Source organism: Electrona antarctica (genome assembly GCF_951216825.1).
Source record: "Electrona antarctica genome assembly, chromosome: 17".
Lineage (NCBI taxonomy): Eukaryota > Metazoa > Chordata > Actinopteri > Myctophiformes > Myctophidae > Electrona > Electrona antarctica.
Window position 1 is genome coordinate 33,805,748 of NC_136798.1, and position 11,604 is coordinate 33,817,351.

Consider the following 11,604-nt stretch of genomic DNA (forward strand, 5'->3'; position numbering starts at 1 on the left):
GAGACCATGGGCTATAGCTCATCGCCATGGTCATAAATGATGAAAAACAAGGATTTGAAAAAAAAGACGAAAATGACTCAGACGATGGGCTATAGCCCATGGTCTCAAAGTGATTTTCGTCTTTTGTTCAAATCCTCAAAAATGATGCAAAACGGAATACTATAGCATGCCGTTCGAGACCATGGGCTATAGCCCATCGCCATGGTCATAAATGATGAAAAAAAAGGATTTGAAAAAAAGACGAAAATGACTCCGAGACGATGGGCTATAGCCCATGGTCTCGGAGTGATTTTCGTCTTTTTTTCAAATCCTCAAAAATGATGCAAAACGGAATACTATAGCATGCCGTTCGAGACCATGGGCTATAGCCCATACCCATGGTCATAAATGATGAAAAACAAGGATTTGAAAAAAAGACGAAAATGACTCCGAGACGATGGGCTATAGCCCATGGTCTCGGAGTGATTTTCGTTTTTTTTTCAAATCCTCAAAAATGATGCAAAACGGAATGCTATAGTATGCCGTTCAAGACCATGGGCTATAGCCCATCGCCATGGTTATAAATGATGAAAAACAAGGATTTGAAAAAAAGACGAAAATGACTCCGAGACGATGGGCTATAGCCCATGGTCTCGGAGTGATTTTCGTCTTTTTTTCAAATCCTCAAAAATGATGCAAAACGGCATGCTATAGTATGCCGTTCAAGACCATGGGCTATAGCCCATCGCCATGGTCATAAATGATGAAAAACAAGGATTTGAAAAAAAGACGAAAATGACTCCGAGACGATGGGCTATAGCCCATGGTCTCGGAGTGATTTTCGTCTTTTTTTCAAATCCTCAAAAATTATGCAAAACGGCATGCTATAGTATGCCGTTCAAGACCATGGGCTATAGCCCATCGCCATGGTCATAAATTATGAAAAACAAGGATTTGAAAAAAAAGACGAAAATGACTCCGAGACGATGGGCTATAGCCCATGGTCTCGGAGTGATTTTTGTCTTTTTTTAAAATCCTCAAAAATGATGCAAAACGGCATGCTATAGTATGCCGTTCAAGACCATGGGCTATAGCCCATCGCCATGGTCATAAATGATGAAAAACAAGGATTTGAAAAAAAGACGAAAATGACTCCGAGACGATGGGCTATAGCCCATGGTCTCGGAGTGATTTTCGTCTTTTTTTCAAATCCTCAAAAATGATGCAAAACGGCATGCTATAGTATGCCGTTCGAGACCATGGGCTATAGCCCATCGCCATGGTCATAAATGATGAAAAACAAGGATTTGAAAAAAAAGACGAAAATGACTCCGAGACGATGGGCTATAGCCCATGGTCTCGGAGTGATTTTCGTCTTTTTTTCAAATCCTCAAAAATGATGCAAAACGGCATGCTATAGTATGCCGTTCAAGACCATGGGCTATAGCCCATCGCCATGGTCATAAATGATGAAAAACAAGGATTTGAAAAAAAGACGAAAATGACTCCGAGACGATGGGCTATAGCCCATGGTCTCGGAGTGATTTTCGTCTTTTTTTCAAATCCTCAAAAATGATGCAAAACGGAATACTATAGCATGCCGTTCGAGACCATGGGCTATAGCCCATCGCCATGGTCATAAATGATGAAAAACAAGGATTTGAAAAAAAGACGAAAATGACTCCGAGACGATGGGCTATAGCCCATGGTCTCGGAGTGATTTTCGTCTTTTTTTCAAATCCTCAAAAATGATGCAAAACGGAATACTATAGCATGCCGTTCGAGACCATGGGCTATAGCCCATCGCCATGGTCATAAATGATGAAAAACAAGGATTTGAAAAAAAGACGAAAATGACTCAGACGATGGGCTATAGCCCATGGTCTCGGGGTGATTTTCGTCTTTTTTTCAAATCCTCAAAAATGATGCAAAACGGCATGCTATAGTATGCCGTTCAAGACCATGGGCTATAGCCCATCGCCATGGTTATAAATGATGAAAAACAAGGATTTGAAAAAAAGACGAAAATGACTCCGAGACGATGGGCTATAGCCCATGGTCTGAGTGATTTTCGTCTTTTTTTCAAATCCTCAAAAATGATGCAAAACGGCATGCTATAGTATGCCGTTCGAGACCATGGGCTATAGCCCATCGCCATGGTCATAAATGATGAAAAACAAGGATTTGAAAAAAAGACGAAAATGACTCCGAGACGATGGGCTATAGCCCATGGTCTCGGAGTGATTTTCAACTTTTTTTCAAATCCTCAAAAATGATGCAAAACGGCATGCTATAGTATGCCGTTCGAGACCATGGGCTATAGCCCATCGCCATGGTCATAAATGATGAAAAACAAGGATTTGAAAAAAAAGACGAAAATGACTCCGAGACGATGGGCTATAGCCCATGGTCTCGGAGTGATTTTCGTCTTTTTTTCAAATCCTCAAAAATGATGCAAAACGGAATACTATAGCATGCCGTTCGAGACCATGGGCTATAGCCCATCGCCATGGTCATAAATTATGAAAAACAAGGATTTGAAAAAAAGACGAAAATGACTCCGAGACGATGGGCTATAGCCCATGGTCTCGGAGTGATTTTCGTTTTTTTTTCAAATCCTCAAAAATGATGCAAAACGGAATGCTATAGTATGCCGTTCAAGACCATGGGCTATAGCCCATCGCCATGGTTATAAATGATGAAAAACAAGGATTTGAAAAAAAGACGAAAATGACTCCGAGACGATGGGCTATAGCCCATGGTCTCGGAGTGATTTTCGTCTTTTTTTCAAATCCTCAAAAATGATGCAAAACGGAATACTATAGCATGCCGTTCGAGACCATGGGCTATAGCCCATCGCCATGGTCATAAATGATGAAAAACAAGGATTTGAAAAAAAGACGAAAATGACTCCGAGACGATGGGCTATAGCCCATGGTCTCGGAGTGATTTTCGTCTTTTTTTCAAATCCTCAAAAATTATGGAAAACGGAATGCTATAGTATGCCGTTCGAGACCATGGGCTATAGCCCATCGCCATGGTCATAAATGATGAAAAACAAGGATTTGAAAAAAAGACGAAAATGACTCAGAGACGATGGGCTATAGCCCATGGTCTCGGAGTGATTTTCGTCTTTTTTTCAAATCCTCAAAAATGATGCAAAACGGCATGCTATAGTATGCCGTTCGAGACCATGGGCTATAGCCCATCGCCATGGTCATAAATGATGAAAAACAAGGATTTGAAAAAAAAGACGAAAATTACTCCGAGACGATGGGCTATAGCCCATGGTCTCAAAACGGAATACTATAGCATGCCGTTCGAGACCATGGGCTATAGCCCATCGCCATGGTCATAAATGATGAAAAACAAGGATTTGAAAAAAAGACGAAAATGACTCAGACGATGGGCTATAGCCCATGGTCTCGGAGTGATTTTCGTCTTTTTTTCAAATCCTCAAAAATGATGCAAAACGGCATGCTATAGTATGCCGTTCGAGACCATGGGCTATAGCTCATCGCCATGGTCATAAATGATGAAAAACAAGGATTTGAAAAAAAAAGACGAAAATGACTCAGACGATGGGCTATAGCCCATGGTCTCAAAGTGATTTTCGTCTTTTGTTCAAATCCTCAAAAATGATGCAAAACGGAATACTATAGCATGCCGTTCGAGACCATGGGCTATAGCCCATCGCCATGGTCATAAATGATGAAAAAAAAGGATTTGAAAAAAAGACGAAAATGACTCCGAGACGATGGGCTATAGCCCATGGTCTCGGAGTGATTTTCGTATTTTTTTCAAATCCTCAAAAATGATGCAAAACGGCATGCTATAGTATGCCGTTCAAGACCATGGGCTATAGCCCATCGCCATGGTCATAAATGATGAAAAACAAGGATTTGAAAAAAAGACGAAAATGACTCCGAGACGATGGGCTATAGCCCATGGTCTCGGAGTGATTTTCGTCTTTTTTTCAAATCCTCAAAAATGATGCAAAACGGAATACTATAGCATGCCGTTCGAGACCATGGGCTATAGCCCATACCCATGGTCATAAATGATGAAAAACAAGGATTTGAAAAAAAGACGAAAATGACTCCGAGACGATGGGCTATAGCCCATGGTCTCGGAGTGATTTTCGTTTTTTTTTCAAATCCTCAAAAATGATGCAAAACGGAATGCTATAGTATGCCGTTCAAGACCATGGGCTATAGCCCATCGCCATGGTTATAAATGATGAAAAACAAGGATTTGAAAAAAAGACGAAAATGACTCCGAGACGATGGGCTATAGCCCATGGTCTCGGAGTGATTTTCGTCTTTTTTTCAAATCCTCAAAAATGATGCAAAACGGCATGCTATAGTATGCCGTTCAAGACCATGGGCTATAGCCCATCGCCATGGTCATAAATGATGAAAAACAAGGATTTGAAAAAAAGACGAAAATGACTCCGAGACGATGGGCTATAGCCCATGGTCTCGGAGTGATTTTTGTCTTTTTTTAAAATCCTCAAAAATGATGCAAAACGGCATGCTATAGTATGCCGTTCAAGACCATGGGCTATAGCCCATCGCCATGGTCATAAATGATGAAAAACAAGGATTTGAAAAAAAGACGAAAATGACTCCGAGACGATGGGCTATAGCCCATGGTCTCGGAGTGATTTTTGTCTTTTTTTAAAATCCTCAAAAATGATGCAAAACGGCATGCTATAGTATGCCGTTCGAGACCATGGGCTATAGCCCATCGCCATGGTCATAAATGATGAAAAACAAGGATTTGAAAAAAAAGACGAAAATGACTCCGAGACGATGGGCTATAGCCCATGGTCTCGGAGTGATTTTCGTCTTTTTTTCAAATCCTCAAAAATGATGCAAAACGGAATACTATAGCATGCCGTTCGAGACCATGGGCTATAGCCCATCGCCATGGTCATAAATGATGAAAAACAAGGATTTGAAAAAAAGACGAAAATGACTCCGAGACGATGGGCTATAGCCCATGGTCTCGGAGTGATTTTCGTCTTTTTTTCAAATCCTCAAAAATGATGCAAAACGGAATACTATAGCATGCCGTTCGAGACCATGGGCTATAGCCCATCGCCATGGTCATAAATGATGAAAAACAAGGATTTGAAAAAAAGACGAAAATGACTCAGACGATGGGCTATAGCCCATGGTCTCGGGGTGATTTTCGTCTTTTTTTCAAATCCTCAAAAATGATGCAAAACGGCATGCTATAGTATGCCGTTCAAGACCATGGGCTATAGCCCATCGCCATGGTTATAAATGATGAAAAACAAGGATTTGAAAAAAAGACGAAAATGACTCCGAGACGATGGGCTATAGCCCATGGTCTGAGTGATTTTCGTCTTTTTTTCAAATCCTCAAAAATGATGCAAAACGGCATGCTATAGTATGCCGTTCGAGACCATGGGCTATAGCCCATCGCCATGGTCATAAATGATGAAAAACAAGGATTTGAAAAAAAGACGAAAATGACTCCGAGACGATGGGCTATAGCCCATGGTCTCGGAGTGATTTTCAACTTTTTTTCAAATCCTCAAAAATGATGCAAAACGGCATGCTATAGTATGCCGTTCGAGACCATGGGCTATAGCCCATCGCCATGGTCATAAATGATGAAAAACAAGGATTTGAAAAAAAAGACGAAAATGACTCCGAGACGATGGGCTATAGCCCATGGTCTCGGAGTGATTTTCGTCTTTTTTTCAAATCCTCAAAAATGATGCAAAACGGAATACTATAGCATGCCTTCGAGACCATGGGCTATAGCCCATCGCCATGGTCATAAATTATGAAAAACAAGGATTTGAAAAAAAGACGAAAATGACTCCGAGACGATGGGCTATAGCCCATGGTCTCGGAGTGATTTTCGTTTTTTTTTTTCAAATCCTCAAAAATGATGCAAAACGGAATGCTATAGTATGCCGTTCAAGACCATGGGCTATAGCCCATCGCCATGGTTATAAATGATGAAAAACAAGGATTTGAAAAAAAGACGAAAATGACTCCGAGACAATGGGCTATAGCCCATGGTCTCGGAGTGATTTTCGTCTTTTTTTCAAATCCTCAAAAATGATGCAAAACGGCATGCTATAGTATGCCGTTCAAGACCATGGGCTATAGCCCATCGCCATGGTCATAAATGATGAAAAACAAGGATTTGAAAAAAAGACGAAAATGACTCCGAGACGATGGGCTATAGCCCATGGTCTCGGAGTGATTTTCGTCTTTTTTTCAAATCCTCAAAAAGGATTTGAAAAAAAGACGAAAATGACTCCGAGACGATGGGCTATAGCCCATGGTCTCGGAGTGATTTTCGTCTTTTTTTCAAATCCTCAAAAATGATGCAAAACGGAATGCTATAGTATGCCGTTCAAGACCATGGGCTATAGCCCATCGCCATGGTCATAAATTATGAAAAACAAGGATTTGAAAAAAAGACGAAAATGACTCCGAGACGATGGGCTATAGCCCATGGTCTCGGAGTGATTTTCGTTTTTTTTTCAAATCCTCAAAAATGATGCAAAACGGAATGCTATAGTATGCCGTTCAAGACCATGGGCTATAGCCCATCGCCATGGTTATAAATGATGAAAAACAAGGATTTGAAAAAAAGACGAAAATGACTCCGAGACGATGGGCTATAGCCCATGGTCTCGGAGTGATTTTCGTCTTTTTTTCAAATCCTCAAAAATGATGCAAAACGGCATGCTATAGTATGCCGTTCAAGACCATGGGCTATAGCCCATCGCCATGGTCATAAATGATGAAAAACAAGGATTTGAAAAAAAGACGAAAATGACTCCGAGACGATGGGCTATAGCCCATGGTCTCGGAGTGATTTTCGTCTTTTTTTCAAATCCTCAAAAATTATGCAAAACGGCATGCTATAGTATGCCGTTCAAGACCATGGGCTATAGCCCATCGCCATGGTCATAAATTATGAAAAACAAGGATTTGAAAAAAATGACGAAAATGACTCCGAGACGATGGGCTATAGCCCATGGTCTCGGAGTGATTTTCGTCTTTTTTTCAAATCCTCAAAAATGATGGAAAACGGCATGCTATAGTATGCCGTTCGAGACCATGGGCTATAGCCCATCGCCATGGTCATAAATGATGAAAAACGAGGATTTGAAAAAAAGACGAAAATGACTCCGAGACCATGGGCTATAGCCCATGGTCTCGGAGTGATTTTCGTCTTTTTTTCAAATCCTCAAAAATGATGAGAAACGGCATGCTATAGTATGCCGTTCGAGACCATGGGCTATAGCCCATCGCCATGGTCATAAATGATGAAAAACAAGGATTTGAAAAAAAAGACGAAAATGACTCCGAGACGATGGGCTATAGCCCATGGTCTCGGAGTGATTTTCGTCTTTTTTTCAAATCCTCCAAAATGATGCAAAACGGCATGCTATAGTATGCCGTTCAAGACCATGGGCTATAGCCCATCGCCATGGTCATAAATGATGAAAAACAAGGATTTGAAAAAAAGACGAAAATGACTCCGAGACGATGGGCTATAGCCCATGGTCTCAGAGTGATTTTCGTCTTTTTTTCAAATCCTCAAAAATGATGGAAAATGGCATGCTATAGTATGCCGTTCAAGACCATGGGCTATAGCCCATCGCCATGGTCATAAATGATGAAAAACAAGGATTTGAAAAAAAAGACGAAAATGACTCCGAGACGATGGGCTATAGCCCATGGTCTCGACTCGGAGTGATTTTCGTCTTTTTTTCTAATCCTCAGAAATGATGGAAAACGGCATGCTATAGTATGCCGTTCAAGACCTTGGGCTACAGCCCATCGCCATGGTCATAAATGATGAAAAACAAGGATTTGAAAAAAAGACGAAAATGACTCCGAGACGATGGGCTATAGCCCATGGTCTCGGAGTGATTTTCGTCTTTTTTTCAAATCCTCAAAAATGATGCAAAACGGCAGGCTATAGTATGCCGTTCGAGACCATGGGCTATAGCCCATCGCCATGGTCATAAATGATGAAAACAAGGATTTGAAAAAAAAGACGAAAATGACTCCGAGACGATGGGCTATAGCCCATGGTCTCGGAGTGATTTTCGTCTTTTTTTCAAATCCTCAAAAATGATGCAAAACGGCATGCTATAGTATGCCGTTCAAGACCATGGGCTATAGCCCATCGCCATGGTCATAAATGATGAAAAACGAGGACTTGAAAAAAAGACGAAAATGACTCCGAGACGATGGGCTATAGCCCATGGTCTCGGAGTGATTTTCGTCTTTTTTTCAAATCCTCAAAAATGATGCAAAACGGCATGCTATAGTATGCCGTTCGAGACCATGGGCTATAGCCCATCGCCATGGTCATAAATGATGAAAAACAAGGATTTGGAAAAAAAAAAGACGAAAATGACTCCGAGACGATGGGCTATAGCCCATGGTCTCGACTCGGAGTGATTTTCGTCTTTTTTTCTAATCCTCAGAAATGATGGAAAACGGCATGCTATAGTATGCCGTTCGAGACCATGGGCTATAGCCCATCGCCATGGTCATAAATGATGAAAAACAAGGATTTGGAAAAAAAAGACGAAAATGACTCCGAGACGATGGGCTATAGCCCATGGTCTCGACTCGGAGTGATTTTCGTCTTTTTTTCAAATCCTCAAAAATGATGCAAAACGGAATACTATATGTAATCAGTGTGACTGACACTGCCTGTGTTTCGTTAGCACCACCCCCTCAGCTCAGCATATTACGTAGCTAGTCAGGCATAGGGTGAAGCTGTGTATTGCCCAGGTTGCCCACTTCCGGCGTCGGTTCAAACGGTCTGGCGTCGCGTCAAGTTTGTGTTCACTTACAGCGTCGAGGTAAGCCGTAGTTTTAATTAATATAGTGCTGTCTAGTTTCTAGGTTGACTTATGTAAACAACCTCTTACTTACGTTTATCTCTTCTCTTGTTAGACGTTGGTGGAGCTCCGACTTAGAGCTAACAGCTGTCATTGTATGCATGTTGGTATACAGGCTGCTAGAAACAAAGGTAGGCTTGCCTCGTACGGCGATAGCACAAACAACCCGTTGAATCTAAGAAATGGTGCCCCAGTTATTTATGTCAATGCTTATCTCGTTGGTAGACGCTGTGAACGAGAGCCCTGCTAGAGTGTGTGTGTGTGCGTGGTACACACACGAGCTGGAACGAGAGGCTGCTAGTGTGTGTGACATGAGTCTAGAGGTAGGCTTAGCGCCTGTATTGCGACAGCATTACGTCTTTATAATGTGTAAAATGTGAGTTCTCATAATGTGTTTATATTACACAGATCATGGTGTGCTGAATGAGCAAACACTGTTCAAACAACCTGGGATGCCCTGACACCTGTTAACAGGGTATGTGCTAACCCGCATACTAAAACAATACTTTGAATGCACTTTATAGTACTAGTGTAATGCTAATGAGGGCTATGCCCAAATTGTATTCTAAGTACTATGGCAAGCACTTTAGACCCAGTATAAATTGTGAGGCTAATTCAATGTTTGCTCTATTACAGGATCGTGTACTGTTGAACCGCTGTTCTTTTTTACCTTTTATTTTGGTTTTAAATTCTATGCTGCTACATTTTTATTCTTTTATACTGTACCTGAAATAGCCCATGTGGCTTTAAACGAGTCCTTAATTGTCGTCTTTACCAAACTTGCTTTAATAGGCATCAAAGACAGACATATACTTGGTTAATGGTTATGCTGCAGACTGGCGCTTGATTACTGCCCCTTTTGCTGTGTTTATGGCTTTTAGCCTTTTGATATTGTTTTGCAGTGATCTTTGCTGTGTTTAAAGCGTTTAATGCCTATTACCTTTGGCTCTGAGTGGCTTCGATTTGCTCATTTGCAGTGTTACCTGTGTGTATGGAACTAATCAAATAAGACATCTCAGTACAGCTATTTACCCAAGTTATGATCTGACTAATTAAGCCTTTTGCAATCTATATTGGTGACATTTGGAAATGTGTTTTGATTAAAGGCCAATACTGTGTACTTTTCTAAATAAAGTTCTATGTACATGAGCAACCGACCATCATTATTCACCATTGTTCACTCAACTGAACACTTACCTTTCGGGTCTCCCACCCTGTAATTGGGAGTGGCGTAGTAACTGTGATACTGGGAGTACGGTGTGACTCCATTTGGTTACATATAGCATGCCGTTCGAGACCATGGGCTATAGCCCATCGCCATGGTCATAAATGATGAAAAACAAGGATTTGAAAAAAAGACGAAAATGACTCCGAGACGATGGGCTATAGCCCATGGTCTCGGAGTGATTTTCGTCTTTTTTTCAAATCCTCAAAAATGATGCAAAACGGAATACTATAGCATGCCGTTCGAGACCATGGGCTATAGCCCATCGCCATGGTCATAAATGATGAAAAACAAGGATTTGAAAAAAAGACGAAAATGACTCCGAGACGATGGGCTATAGCCCATGGTCTCGGAGTGATTTTCGTCTTTTTTTCAAATCCTCAAAAATTATGGAAAACGGAATGCTATAGTATGCCGTTCGAGACCATGGGCTATAGCCCATCGCCATGGTCATAAATGATGAAAAACAAGGATTTGAAAAAAAGACGAAAATGACTCAGAGACGATGGGCTATAGCCCATGGTCTCGGAGTGATTTTCGTCTTTTTTTCAAATCCTCAAAAATGATGCAAAACGGCATGCTATAGTATGCCGTTCGAGACCATGGGCTATAGCCCATCGCCATGGTCATAAATGATGAAAAACAAGGATTTGAAAAAAAAGACGAAAATTACTCCGAGACGATGGGCTATAGCCCATGGTCTCAAAACGGAATACTATAGCATGCCGTTCGAGACCATGGGCTATAGCCCATCGCCATGGTCATAAATGATGAAAAACAAGGATTTGAAAAAAAGACGAAAATGACTCAGACGATGGGCTATAGCCCATGGTCTCGGAGTGATTTTCGTCTTTTTTTCAAATCCTCAAAAATGATGCAAAACGGCATGCTATAGTATGCCGTTCGAGACCATGGGCTATAGCTCATCGCCATGGTCATAAATGATGAAAAACAAGGATTTGAAAAAAAAGACGAAAATGACTCAGACGATGGGCTATAGCCCATGGTCTCAAAGTGATTTTCGTCTTTTGTTCAAATCCTCAAAAATGATGCAAAACGGAATACTATAGCATGCCGTTCGAGACCATGGGCTATAGCCCATCGCCATGGTCATAAATGATGAAAAAAAAGGATTTGAAAAAAAGACGAAAATGACTCCGAGACGATGGGCTATAGCCCATGGTCTCGGAGTGATTTTCGTCTTTTTTTCAAATCCTCAAAAATGATGCAAAACGGCATGCTATAGTATGCCGTTCAAGACCATGGGCTATAGCCCATCGCCATGGTCATAAATGATGAAAAACAAGGATTTGAAAAAAAGACGAAAATGACTCCGAGACGATGGGCTATAGCCCATGGTCTCAGAGTGATTTTCGTCTTTTTTTCAAATCCTCAAAAATGATGGAAAATGGCATGCTATAGTATGCCGTTCGAGACCATGGGCTATAGCCCATCGCCATGGTCATAAATGATGAAAAAC

General features: G+C 41.2%; 1 long non-coding RNA gene across 1 annotated transcript; it reads left to right on the forward strand.

Annotated features, from left to right (window-relative positions):
• Positions 1-8,959: 8,959 nt before the first annotated feature.
• On the forward strand, positions 8,960-10,048 carry LOC306940847. The gene is made up of 4 exons (XR_013792059.1): positions 8,960-9,030; positions 9,125-9,222; positions 9,308-9,374; positions 9,536-10,048. It is a non-coding gene; the product is annotated as an uncharacterized lncRNA (long non-coding RNA).
• Positions 10,049-11,604: the final 1,556 nt, after the last annotated feature.